The 15,409-nt window shown below is 32.3% G+C and overlaps 1 protein-coding gene across 5 annotated transcripts in view; it reads right to left on the reverse strand.

Moving 5' to 3' along the window:
* Positions 1 to 15,409, reverse strand: part of IKZF2 (IKAROS family zinc finger 2) — a gene marked incomplete at both ends in the record, with an annotated part of 157,474 nt that overhangs the window by 24,967 nt on the left and 117,098 nt on the right. The window lies entirely within an intron of this gene.

The following is a 15,409-nucleotide window of genomic DNA, read 5'->3' on the forward strand; positions in this document are numbered from 1 at the left end:
GTTTAAAATTAAATAAGGGGACAAAAAAATGGAAGAAATTTCTGTGCATCCTTTTCTATACCATATAGCTAGTATACAAAGTTCCATATGGATGAAAATTTTGATGATGTTTGGTTTACCAATATTTTCTTCTATGCTTTCTAATTTTTGTGTTATATCCAAAAGATCATTGACTAACCAAATGTCACAATAGTTTTCTTTGTTTTCTTCTAGAAGTTGGTTTGGCTCTTATATTTAAATATATGACCTGTTTTAAGCTGATTTTTGTATAAGGTACAGGTAAAATTTATCCCAACTGATTGTTCTAAGTCCATTTGTAAAAAATATTATCCCTTCCTCCTAAAATTATCATAATACCTTTGTTGAAAGTCATTTGATCATTTATGTATGTATGTATTTCTGGACTCTCCATTCCATTCTATTACTCTTTATGTCTATCCACAGACCCAACATTAGGTTATACGAATAAGGTTAGTCTTCAAGTCAGGTAGTCATCCCACTTACTTTTTCAAAATTATTTGTATTATTTACATTTTTTGTTACTTTATTATATATTATGTTATTTACATTCAGCTATTTTATATCTTTTATATTTTTAAACAACTTTTGGAATGAGTTTGTCAATGTCTTGAAAAGTCCTGCTAGAATTTTGAATGGGATTGCATTGAACTGATAGGATCAATTTTAGGAGACATTTTAAGAGTACTGATTCTCTTAAACCATGACCATGTTATAGCTCTCCATTTATTTAAGCCATCTTAAATTTCTCTCATCAAAGTTTCATAATTTTTCCTGCATATAATAACATAATTTATCCCTAATACTTCATATATTGATTTTATCTCTCTCTGCCACACATTTTGGGTACTGTAATAAATGACGTTTTCTAAATTCTACTTTCTAGCTGTGCATTGTGAGCACATAGAAATACTCTCAATTTCTTTGTACTGAAACCCTGTATCTTACAACCTTATGGAATTATTCATTAGAGTTTTGGTTGATTCATTGACTTTTTCTACATAGGTGATATCACCTAAAATTAAACACCTTCAATTCTTTTAAATTTTAAGTCTATTATTTCTTTCTTTTGACATATTACATTGTCAAGACCTCAGTAAGATGCTGAACAGAGTGGACAGACATTTTTGCCTTTTTCCCATTATATTGTTAGTATAGCATTAGCTAAAATTTTTTCAAGAATGGATTTTAACATGTTGGGAATCTCCTTTTTTATTCTGCTGATAATTTTTATCATGAATAAGTACTGAATTATGCCAAATGTTTTTTCTGTATCAATGAAAATAACTTTGTGATTTTTCTTTTTTGGTTTGTTAATCTGCAGAATTACATTGACTGATTTTTCCAACATTAAATCAACTTTGAATTCTTGAACTTTGAATTAGGGTAAACCCTAATTGGTTATGATATGTTTTTCTTTATTATGTGTTTCTGGCTTCCACTTGCTAAAATTTTGTTAAGTTTTTTTTTGCATCTATGTTCATGAGGAATATGGATATATAGTTTTATTGTAATGTATTTGGTTTTGGTATTAGGGTAATAATGAATTCATTTAGAAAATAGTTCTTCTCCTTTTTAGTCTCTGGAAGAATTTGTTCCTTAAATTATTTCTCCCTTGAATATTTCACAGCATTTTATATGTGAAGTCATCTGGAGTTTTCTTTGTGGGAAGGTTTTAAACTCTAATTCCTGGAACAAATATTGATATAAGGTTATTCAGAATATTTCTTCTTGAGTAACCTTTACTAATTTCTGTTTCAAAAAAACTTTATTTCATCTGCTTGAATTTACTGATATAAACTTATTCATAATATACCTGTGTTATGTATCCAATAACTAGTTTTAGTGCTATCCAATTTTTATTGCTGATGTTGATAAATTGAGTGGTTTCTCTTTTTATTGATGGATCTTGATTAGAATGAGCTTAATGATATTTTTACAGAAGCAGTCTTTGATGTTATTAATTTCTCTCCAATTAATTTCATTAATATCTGCCTTTCTCATTATTTCCATATTTTACATATTCCAGATTTATTTTTCTCTTCTTTTGTAACTTGTTAAGGAAAAATGCTTAATTAATTGGTTTGACACCTTTTTCTCTATTATAAGCACTTAATGCTATATATATTTCTCTTCAAACACCATTTCTATTCTCATCATGTTGTCTCTATATTTGAACATATGGAGTATATTTATAATAGCTGTTTTAGCAACCCTGTCTGCTAATTCTGCCATTCAGTCATTTCTGGGTCTGTTTATATTGATTTATTTTTCTACTGATCATGGTTAATATTTTCCACCTTCTATGCATATGTGCAATTTTCTTAATGAGATGCTGGATATTATGAATTTTATATTGACTTGGGGTTCAAGATTTTGCTTTAAAGTGTGATTAACTTGCTCTGATATGCTTTTACATTACTAAAAATCATTTCAATCCTCTTAAAGTTTTCTTTTATGCTTTAAGGTACATACAGAGAATGCTCTAATCTAGAGGCTATTTATTTATGTTTCTCTTGTCCTCTTTAATTGCAACACTTTCTAATAGTTTCCTCTTTTTTTTAATTAAGGTAACATTGGTTTACAATACTGTAAATCATTTAGTAATAGGATTACACCCTTCAGATGTAGTTACCACACCACACCCACTACAACACCCATAGTTGTCCACCATAGTCCAGGGTTCCTCCCATTTAGCTCTCCCTCCTCCTCTTCCCTCCCTAGTAGCCAGAGGCTAACTTAGTTCTAGTTCTAAGGTGATATCCATCCGAGTACTTTGTTTAATACCTGCATATTACAAAGTCTTTCTTTCCATGTTGGCTGGTAGGAATTGGCTATTCCCAGCCCTACAAGAACTCCAGAAATTATTTGGCTTTATGCTTTCTGGAACTTCTTTTTCCAGTTTCAGGCAGTTTTTTCCTACATACTAGTGGATCACTATTTAGTCAAAGAATCAAGGATTCCAGAGATTTTCTATGCAGCTTCCTCCTATGACACTCTGTCATACTCTAAGCACATAGGTCCCCCTGGACTCTGATCTCTTGTCTCCTTAATTCACAAGAATGATTGGCTCTGTTTGGGTTTACTGCCCCTGAGTAGGAGCTTAGAAACTGCCTCTGGGAAGTGAGCTGTGGTAATCATAGGACTCCCCATATTTTGTTTTTCTTCTGTCAAGAACCACAGTCCTGAAAGTGCCTATTGCTCAATGCCTGTAAGTCATTTCATAAAATTTGTCAGACATTATAGTTGTGCAAGGAAAGAAGGTGAATCTGGCTCTTAATAATTCCATCATGGCTGGAAGCAAATGTTGTATTTTTAATTGGGTTAAATACTAAGAAAATCATGCTTGATATCTAAGTTTTCTTACCAGTACAATTCAGGTAACTGAAAAAAAGTTTCTCATAATTCTAGGAAATGTGAAAATACTAAGGATTCCAAGACACAAATAGGTCACAGGGTCAGTATATCCTAACTATCTTAAAGAGACTTAAATTTTAACATATGGTCTCTACAAAATTATCAGTATACTCTGTCAGAGACACAGATACAGATTACTGACCTGAGCAGTGAATCAGAAATTAAGATGCAGTAAAGAAAATTGGATAATAATAATAACAATCAATCAGGAAAAAACTGCTGGCATTTACCACTATTATATTTATCTATCATTAAAAATAATTAGAAATAAAAAATACCTGTCCTGATACTTCTAAGAATGCCATTTCCCCCAAAAAGAAAAAATTAAATAGACAAAAACAATTTTGAAGTAGGAATGTTTACCATAAATTCATAGGGTGTTATGAAGGTATATAGCACAACCAACTCTTGTTCATATATATTTCCTTGAAATATGTCACTTCAAGATTTATCCTAGCGAAATTAATGGTACCAATACATGTGGTGTTTTCTTTTTTATGGAGATGTATGGTATGTTTAAAAATTTAGAACAAAGCAAAGAGCATATCTAGATACAGTAAATGTGTTTAACAATAGTCACAACACATGACATCAACAATAGAACATTATGCATATATCACATTAATTTTCCTTTAATAACATTAGTTTACTTTCCTATATATACTTATAATTGCCAAAAATGGGAATTTCATATCCAATTTTGCTTAATAATTGCATATAGAATTATAAATTAATCCAAACAAAGATAAGCACTGAAATATGGGAAAATTGACATTTAATTCTTTTGTTTTTGTTTTACAGTTAAGTTACACTTTTCTGAATTATTGGTCTGTTTTATTTCTGAGAGCTCTATTTAAACACTTTTAATGATCTTGCTCTCTATAGCTGGATTGCTGCCTCCAAAAAGGTTCTGCCTATTCAGTCATATGACTAGGGTATGGAATACCTATTTTACCACACTTGCAACATGAATTGCCATTACATTAATAGTTTTGCTACTAATGCGCTTGGCTTGTGGTCCTCAACTTGTAGCAAGGCATTTTGGGAGCACAGATGCAAAATCTTAGCAGGAGATTTTAAAGCTAGATAAGCACAGGATATTTTAAAGCTTCTAGAGAAATAATATTCAATACCCCTCATACAACATGCAGACTGCTCAGTTTCAACATCGTAGCACATTAAATTTTTCAAAGACATCATATCTTTGCAAATATAGTTTTAGTTAGTGCTCCAAGACAAAGCAAGTATTGTGGGAAAATCATTATTGTATGGAAGAGTTAAGTAGTACCGTCCTATCTGATTGCAAAGTTTGGAAATTTGTGCAGGATAAAACAAAGTATTCAATCCCATTAGTAAGTGATTGTGATGGCTTAGCAATGGAATAGCATTTAAATAATGGTTCAATTTATGTACATTACTTTTTCAAAAGAGTACAAAGTAGGCAGGATAGAGATATTTAAATTGTTTGGAACTGACTACTTAATAAATGAACACTTAATTCTTTCAGGACTAAAGGTATATGGGGAAAAAATATTGAGACACTAGAGCACAGGGAACCAAGAAAGTTTGGGGATCTCTGTGTTAGACAATACAATATAAATTGTATTTCTTTTTAATTTACATCAGTGAAATTGAACAATAAAAAAATTAGCCATGTGTATGTATCCTTTCAAATTTTATATTTGATACCTCTACTTATTTATCCATTATATTTTATTGCTATTATCTTTCCCATCTCTGTATTTATTAATGTCCATAATCCTTTGACTTATTTAATATAAATATTTGTGTCTTACTGATGTTTATGTTTTAATTTTCATGTGATTAAAACTTCCAGTAATTTCCTCCATTAAGATTTATTTTACTATTTTAAGTTTCAAAATTCTGTCTGATACAGAATTTTTTAGAAGTGTCCACGTCTATTATTTTCCACACCTTTATGTAAGTTTTAATGACTAATTTTTAATAAAATGTTTAAGAAAATATTTTAGAAAGGAAAAAAATCCCTACCTGAAAACTAAGCTATTTTTCAAAGAGAATTTCTGTTATACTAGATCGCTGAATTATAATTAGGTGTGTGTCAAAAATTATTATGGTAAAATAACTTTTATCTTGCTAAGCAGAGTTTGCCAATGGCAGCAGGGAAAGGGGAATGTTAAATGTTGAAACAAGTCTGGGAATAAGTCCATTTTAGGTGCATTTCGTAGATATTTCCAACATGAGAGGGCTCTTTTTTAATGTTTAGATTCAATAACAAAACAAGCAAACAAAACCTGTTTAACCCAACGTTGCCCCCAAATAATTTCAAATATGAGATATTGACAGTAATTATTTTTACAATTAAATATTTCTTTTTGCAGATGTACTTTGAAAAACACTGCACTATGATAATAAAATAAGCACACTCTGCTGACATTAATGCCTTTTACTGTTCTTTTATAGGATTTGCCAAGGGTGAAAGGGCACATGTAATCCCTTTAACCTTCATTTGACATATATTTATTGAACATCTTCAGATGGTACAGGTGCAACTCTCCTGCTTCATAGAGCTAATGTTACTTAGCCATTCAAATATTTCCATTTGTTTTATAATGTAATAATAATTTTCAAATTAAATTAAAAATTTATAAGGACACCAACACCAGGGAAAATTGTACATAAGAGTGTGCATGAACTTTCTAATTGAAAAAAAAAAAAAAAACAAAGACATCTGAAAGCAAAAGAATCTATTTTTTTTTTTTTAGCTCGCTGTGGGAAAAAAAAACAGCATTGAAAAAATAAAGTGTCATGTAAGATTACTTTCATAAGAGTGCAAACTGTTGTTAATTACTTTTCTATCAATTTGTTTAAGTTATGAGTATCACCAGATTGCCTTAAGTGAATACCTGACATTAGGAAGTTAAAAGGAATTAAGCAAAATACACACTGTAAAATATGTTGGCAGTGTTAACAGTTATGCTTCCCAGACTCTTCTATATGGTATGAAATACCACAATTATTATTTATATATTTGCTTATAAGGTAATTAGTTAATAAATACATATGCTCAATCTCTCAGAATTTCTGCTGCTGTTAAAAATACATACATGTCAATTGTTAATATATGCCATGGAAATTTACCAATTATCTAAAGTGGGCATGTAGAATCATAATAAACATAATATTCATAAACCATTAAACTCAAAGGTGACATGTCCACTTTTCTTATTGTAAATATAATACAAGTTATTTAATTTATGCATGAATTAAATAAGAAAAGGAGAGACAAATCACAAAGGTGTAAACGTTATAATGCAGCAAGGAGATGGTGGAATAGGCATCTACAACACTAGGTAGATATATTTTATACTCTTCTATGATTACAAATATGCAAAGCGTTTTATGATGGGGATTAAAAATAAGATAGAAACCCAAGTTAGAAGTTTCTAGGAATATAGATCTAATCACCTAATCACATAAGTTTTTTTTCCCTTTTAATATGTCTTCCATTCTTTCTTCAAACCATTTTTCTTATCTGGTTTTTCAATACTATAACAACTCAGATTAAATGAGCAATAATTTGAAAGCTATAATAATTTATGTAAGAAATTTGGGTATCAAAAAGTTCTAGTCACTTTAGAAGATAACTTTCTCTAATTTATGAAGTGTACTCATGTGGAGAAAAAAGTATGTGTACACATTATATACACAAATATGTATGTAAGTATACATACATGTCCATAATATGGTTTCATAATTGGTTTTGAAATTAGAACCCTAACACCAGCTACATGACTCTTAAATGAGGAAACTTTTGTACCTAACTCAGAATTTTTATAAGACATTTTAAAAATGCATATGGAAAATGTAAGGCTTTTGACACACAGTATTATGTTCAATAAAGTGAACATTCTCTTGCCCCCATCCTGTAGCATTCAACACCATCTAACGTGTTGTGCAATTTACATATTTATTATGTTTATGGTTTATTGCTTTTCTCCCCCATTAGAATGTGAGTACTACAGGACAAGATATTTTTCACTTCATCACTATATTTTAAGTGTCTTCGCTATATTTCAAGCATCTATAAAAATGCCTGGCACAGAGATTAAATAAGCATTGCAAGAATAAATGTAATTTCATTATTAGAACATTCTTAGGCTTCTTCACATGGTACTAAGAATTTTCAACTAGGAGAAGTCATCACCCATGTGTGCTATGTCTATTATCCAGGAGTCATTAAAAAGAGCTCTCTTGAGCCACATCTAATTTCAAAGAAACATATCTAAATCTATGTATAGTCCTGCGATTCAAAAAACTTAAAAAATATGTGTTAGCTGGCCCTGTAGAAATTACAACAGTTCAGTATTTTTCTTCCCTCATCTTTTATGAGAATTTTTTTTTAAGTACAAGTATATTATAGTTTAAGGCTCTCCTCACTCAATTAATAAACAATTTTTTGATACCTATTATGTACCAGGCACCATTCAAAGAGCTAGGAATAAGTAAGACAATGGAGGCCCACGATCTCACAGAGCTTATATTTGAGTGGGAGGAGACGGACAACACACGTACAAACAAAACCCAAGATAATCACAGGTTCGCATTTGAGCTTCTCAATACTTTTAAAGCCAGCAAAATAGTAACAGGGAGGATACTTTAGGTAGGGTGCTTATGGAAGGCCACTATCTCCAAGGAGATGACATTTAAGCAAATATCTGAAGGATAATGAGGCAACTATGCCAAGAATTGGGAAAAGAACTGAAGGCAGAAACTCCTAGGATCATAAGTGCAAAATCTCCAGGATGGAAAAAAACAAAGGAAACCTGGGTGTCAAAAGAGCACAGGCAAGAGGTAAAGTTATATGGGATCAGATAGGAAAGGTGGTCAGAGCACCACGGGTCGTGGTAGGCAGTTTGAATTTAATTATAAGAGCAGTGTAAAGTTATTAATAGATTTTAAGCAGATGAATGATATAATCTGAGTTTTTAAATAACAATCTGAGTGCAATATGGAGAATAGACTGGAAAGCAGGAGTGTGGTGGCTGGGAGCAAGGCTCCGGCATTAGGCAATGGAGAGTTTAGATCCCTGACTTTCCTGATTATACTGCAGTTGTAGAAAATGTATATGTGCAGTTATAATGGTAAGATCTTTTTAAGCCACCAGAAAATAAAGAACTCAAAAGTATTCTCATAGAGCTAATTTATATCATACTTAGATTTGTTTTATTCTAAATTTCTACATGTCCTCAAAGATTATGGAAGGTATGTTTTTATTTATTTGAGCATGACATGCTTCCCTCATTTTTTTATGCTGAGCACATATGTGCACATGCACAGTGTGCTTGAAATCTAATTCAAATAATATATCTTTGGCAAATTAAAAAGAAACAAGGTAGAAACATAACATAAAGCTTTACATAAGCACTCATACATAAATATTAAAAAACTGTATATTGGGAGGAAAAGAAGTATTTTTCTCTTTAAATTTGACTATCCTCATCTGTAAATTATGATCCTCAAAATGGTGCTCGTCACAAAATAACAGCCCATTAAATGCTAGCCGCTAATTATAATGTCTATAATAAACTGATATCATCTAATAGGAAATACATATTACTCCACTGACCTCCACTAATCTTAAAAATCTAACTGCCTAGTTAATTGTAAGAATGTTCAAATGAAAGCATTTATTCATTTAATCAATATAGTGTATGGGATGCAGATGCAAATAGAATATAACAAGATCTCTTATTTCGAGCTGCTGAATTTAGTATCTTTCATCTTATCTGTATGCTTATTATCATCATAATTCTGTCTAATATAAAAGGATACCACACTTGATAGATGACTTATGATACCATAAATAAAAAATGATATTCTAAGTATATTTTATATGCTTACAATGAATGATACTGGCTTTTATCTGCCTCATTTACATGATTTTCTATGATTTGGAGAGTTTTCCTACAAGATTTGGCAAGATAGTACAGGTATGGATTAACAGGTTTCTTTGACTCATATACACGGATCAAGTAGGAAAAATAAAAGGAGAGGGTGTAGGTTAGCTTATACCCCCCCCCAAAAAAAAACTCTCAAAAAACAAAACAAAACAAAAATCTGTGTGATGTGCCCTTTTGGACACTGAGTGAGTAATGAAATTGGCATGCAGTCCTTCCACTTCTGCCACAGAGTTCTAAATATGCCAGGCCTGTAGATTCAGCGATGTGGAAGGGAAAGGTGAAGTGGCCACAAGTTCAGACTGTCCACACAAATACGCACACAGTATTAAAACTACGCTAGTAAACTTGGGAATTCAGACAGTGTCTGCAGATTAAAAGATTGAGAAAGAGGTTCATGAGCCTCATCCATTTCTTTCCAACTCCTGAGAGTGAAAAGGGTAAAGAAGAAACATCCCAGCAAAAACTGACCTAATAAAAGTCTCTGCCCCTAAGTGAAGAGCTACATCAAATGAGCATGTGTTTCAGAAGAAAGACTTGTTAATAATTCCTTCTAGAAACAAGTGCCTGATATTTAAAGAAGCCTGACTACTACTGTCTGTAAAAGATAAGACTGTCTATGCTGCTAACATTTCACTCTCTTTTTTAAGGAACACACAAAGAATATGTAGAATATATAATGATTATCTGCCTGGAGGGAAAGGTGTTCTAGCTGTAAATCACATGTACTTCTTACCAGTTGACCTGACTGAAAGTGGCTTTTCTCTGGTTAAATTTCAATGGCAGGGCCTTAAATATACAGTTTAAGGATCAGAAATGAAATTACTAATTCCATCTTTTTAGTTTTTATTTGCAAAATATACAGAGAGGCACCGGAGGCATCAGTATCAGGACTTGATGGGTGAAATGAGCACAGCACAGTTATGCAAATCATGTGTGCAACTGACACTGCTTGTGCAATTATCAGTGTAATCCGTCTGTATCAGCCACCTCCAGGAAGGAAAGGAGGGGTGCAGAGTGGGAAAAGTTCACACCTGGGAGATCACCCAGAAAGTGGGCCAAGTGCCAGGTCTACAATCAGGTGAAAACAGTTCCTTGTCATGGGAAGCCTGCAGGACAAATTATACTACACTTAATGCATCATCACTACTATGAATGAGCTTCACGACACTCAATTTCTAAACCAGTATATTTTAATCCAATGTTTCTATCATAATACTAGCTCATGGATTAGTTTCATAAAAGTGGATCTCTTTAGAAAACCTGGTAGAAATGTCATGGTGACTTTTTTGCTTTGTTTCTTTAAAACAAAATATGAAAATAACTGATGACAATCTTATGGTTAAAGGCTCAATTTTCAAGCATTTTTTTACTCTTCATTCACAAAATAATCAGAACTGTTAATAGCCCAAGGTGACTAAACTAAAGTAATCTCCTGTTATAGAAATCACTTTGTATGTTGTATAACATAAAGGAACTTATGTACCTTTTTCTGGCAGCTACCACAAGAAAAATAAAGGGAAGTAATATTGAAGTAAATGTTGAGGGACTGGAGGAGAAAAACTGAGAAAAAGAGCAGAGAGTAAAAGGAAAGCGAAGAGGGGGAAGATAATTTAAATAAAGCAAAATGGAAATAGGATATATTAGCATGGAAAGTGACAAGCTATATGAACTTTAGAATACATTTCAGTTTACGTAATTACTGGTCGGTCAGTGATTTAAAGAAATGATATGACTGTACTAATGAATGCCTTAGTGAAAAATACTATATCTGAGGGCAAAACACGCACAAGACAAATTAACAGACTATACCATAAGACAAAAATTTGACAGTAAGTTCTTTTTTTAGCAATAGGGTCAAAGGCTAATAGCATCTCAAAACAAACCTACTTTTAAATCTTATTTTCAATATATTTGAAAAGGAGAAAACTCTTTTCGTATCAGCTTCTCTGAGAGTTGTTAGGTAATTATCAATGCCTGCTGGCTGATTTAGCCTTCTACTAGAGGTCAAGTATAAGCATATTCAAAAGCAGGATGAGTCATAGAAATTTATTTTATAGGTATTTTCTCAAAACAAGTAAAGGTATAACTGCACAAAATATAAATTAAGGTCAAAAATAAGAGGAAAACTTTTAAGTGAGTTTGTAACAATCAGTGTATTATTTAACATATGCTTTTAAAAAATCAATATTAGCAACTAATATAAAACATTCACTATTTGAGTTTTTATATGAATAAAATATAGTAGTTGGAATTACAGGGTCTTGAAAAATTAAAAAAAAGACACTCCTTATATAAAAGAACTAAAAATGTACAATGAGGAGGAAGTTGTTGTTTTAACAGATGGATATTTATATGGTACATCTGGCCGAGTTCCTTTTTATAGGACAAAATAGCTTTAAACTGACAATTAGACATAAAGAACAAACTTCTTAAGTGGAAAATTGTCAAACATTGAATAAGTTACAAAGTAGTGTTGTGAAAATCAACATTCCTGAGGTGTTTGGAAATAAACTAGTTATTTGTTCAGAATGATGTAGGCTTTGTGACTGACCCTAAGTCCAAAGAAGATTTTATTACTCTGCAAGGTCCCTTAAGCAGTTACTACTCCACAATTACGTGAGACAGATATATTAAACAAATTTTACAAAGTATTTTTGGTGATTTATTCAAATACAGAATTATAAGTAAATACTTGGAAAATACTACCAAAGTATTTTGCTCTTTAAGAGCTCAAAATTATTAATTACTCATAAAATTGGACCTCCATCAAGATTTAAAAATGTTATCAATGACTATAATCAAAATTTAAACATGCAATCACATCAAGTAACAGGGCTTTGTACACTTAAACTCTCATTTTTCAGTGTAGAAAACATTATTCATGTACTAATTACAAAAGGTGAAGGAGGAAAAATTCAACATCGCCTTACATTTCTGCTGATGTTCAGCAAGCCAGAAGGAGGCTTGTCAAAAATATTTAATAAAATGGAATATATTTTAAGTGAACTGACTATATCTGTAACTATAAGTGCAAAATTGAACTAAGGCATGATTATCTCTTAGATTTAGGTTAGATGGTAGCAGAGAAGTAATTTTGGAGCTATGAGGATCATCTGAATATTTTCATTCATACCTATTTAGTTTTATGCAAATCCCTTTCAAAAGTTAACAAAAACCAGGAAAATTTTGAAAGAAAAATAAAGTGCAGTAGGGGACTACTTTTTAAAGTTTGGTTGTAGAGAATGATGAGCAGCAAAGTCTAGGGAGAAAAGATATCCCACTGTATTTATTAACATTATATATAAGCACAGGGAGATTTAAAGATCAAATTCAGTGACAGGACAAAGTCACAAGTTTACCTTGCAGTAAGCCCCTTCTAAAACCCAAAAGTCTTCAATTCCTGATCTCCAGGTAGTACTCTTGGTTTTCTTTATCATTTTGAGTTAATTTAATAGTTTTATAAATTTATGGGGTAACAGCATTTATCCTACAGCACAGTGTTCGGGAAAAGAGTACAGAGTTTAGAGTCAGACTGTCTTGGTTTGCTCTGAGGCTCTGCCTGTGTGGCTTCTCTGTGTCAGTTTCCTCACCTGGAAAACAGGAGTAACTAGCAAAGAGCTCTCTTGACCAACTACCTTTCCATTCCCAAGCAAAACATACTGATGAGTGGTGACGTGAACACTGAGTTCCTGGCATACTTTGGTCCCTCTTTGATTTGCCTACAAAACACTTTCAGCAGAATTGAATATTCACTACGATTAGGTAATGATTCTAGTTAAACGTAAGTCTGCCCAATTATTCAAATACACACAACCAAGTGAAATACGTACAAAAAGGAAGTTTTTATAAAAACTAATTTCATTAAGATTCAATAAAGGTGAGCTGATTTTTAAAAGTGCTAAAAAGTTGGAGGTGGCAGAGATAATCATAAAAATTGGTGAGTGAATCTCAAAAAGTTAACTAGAGGTCTGCTTGTAGCACCAGTTTCTTTTAGTTCTTAAAGAAAGTATAAGTGGAATTAGGGATGATATTTTAAATGTGGTTTAGACCAGAAAAATTACAGGGAATCCCAAAAACCTGTTCCTCACTGAAAGAAAAGGGCCTGGGTTTATATCAAAAGATATAATTAAACATTTTTTTTATATTTTTTACTGTAAGGATCGTTTTATGAAAGGAATTTCCCATGTTACAAGGCATACTGCTATTAATCAGAAATTATCTGATTTTATTCATGTCAGATAAAAGGGATTTAATTAAAGAACTAATCCATGGGAAGTGCTTAGTACAGTGCCTAATATCTAGGGAGAGCTCCAGAAATGCCAGCTATTACCTGCAAATAACCTAACTAGTGAGACTGTGCAATTAAAACCACCACACTACCTGGCATCTTCTGAAGTGTGTAGGTAGAATTTCAAATAGAAAATTTCACCTTGTATAAAAATCATAACAAGGTTAAAAAAAGCTAGTATTTATTGAATGTGTACTGTACCTAAACAGTAACTGATACATACATGTATATAACTCACAGAATCATTTAAGTGCACAATCAAATCTAAAATACAGAGAGCAGAAATGCAGTATTAATACTGTAGAACATAATAACAAAATGAAACAATGGGCAGTCATCATTCAAAGGGAGGAAAAATGAGATAATTTCCACTAATAAAAGTACTCATTAAAAGAGGATTAATTAATTAGTCATTACATTAACTGACTACCCTATACTAGTGATTTTGAGCACTAGCACTTAAAATGTAAACTCTGGCATATTCTCTGTCTCCATAGCCATTCTCATCCTTCTTTGCTCTGGTCCTGCAGAATACTAATTTCTATTGGTTTCATGAACAGGCACCTTTGTCTTCTGGCTACTGGTTAGTATCAGTTATGGTAAAGCATTAACAGGACAGGAGGGTAGAAGAAGTGAGATAATGGTATTTTAGCTTCAAGTCACAGGATAGTAGGAGAACATTGCTCTGCTGAATGTCAATTTTAAAACTTTACTTTTTTTTTTTTTTACTTCCAGTGACTACTGCATTCCTTTACCCCTTAGATATTCTACTAATGACAGCCTCAGATTGCTTCACCAACCTTTTTTGTTGGCCTCATTTATGCCTGAGTAATGTCTTATAAATATTAGTCCTCTTATGGATGTCTCCAAATTTTCCCCACTTGAGTGTCCCATCTATGGGATCTAACAGTGAATCAATCCGTGACTCATAGCTAGAATCACCTAAGATCCCCCAGTCAGAATGGCATTCTGACACCAGGTTATTTGTGTTTGAAGACAACAGGATGACCTCCTTATCATATAGTTAGTGGAATACTGGTAATCCTAGGCATGAGCTGGTAACATTATTACAGAAATTATCACTGTGATAGCATGGACTTATAAGTACATGCAGGGTAAGGCTTAAGGAACTGTGGCAATTACCTCTCTAAAGCAACAATGGCAATGTGCAGTGTGAAGACTGTGGTGTGGCATGGCTATTTCTGATGGTCTTAAGCAAAATACAATGGAGAAAGGAATAATTAAAGATCCCATAAGCTCAAGTCAGTTTTGAAAGGTCTTTCTGTACTTACGCCTCAGTTCAAACAAGAATAAAGACCAACACCAGAATCTCATTAGAAGAGTGTGGAATTCTATGCAATACCACTAGGTCTTGAATGTTGAACCCCAACAGAATGTTGAACCCCAAACACTCCTGAAGCATCCTTGACAGAAAACATAGTCCTCCATGTGCCACATCTTTCCATGTAAGGAGACCAATATTCATATAAATCAGCATTCCTATATATATTAATAGTAAGAAGTCTTTTCAGTTGTTTCAGATAGGCAGGATCCTATTTACAATTACAAAATGACCATTCTTATTAGCTTTCACTGTGTCTGGGCATTTAACAAATTAGAGCCTATTATGATAAAATCAAGGACCAATCCAGGATGTGATGGCCTATAAGTTGAAAGAATTGTAAACTTTGCCAATGTGTCAGCAGGGGTCTAGCCAATATGTAAGGGAATGGGTTGATTTTCG

Source organism: Talpa europaea (assembly GCF_964194135.1).
Source record: "Talpa europaea genome assembly, chromosome: 1".
In the NCBI taxonomy this organism is placed as follows: Eukaryota; Metazoa; Chordata; class Mammalia; order Eulipotyphla; family Talpidae; genus Talpa; species Talpa europaea.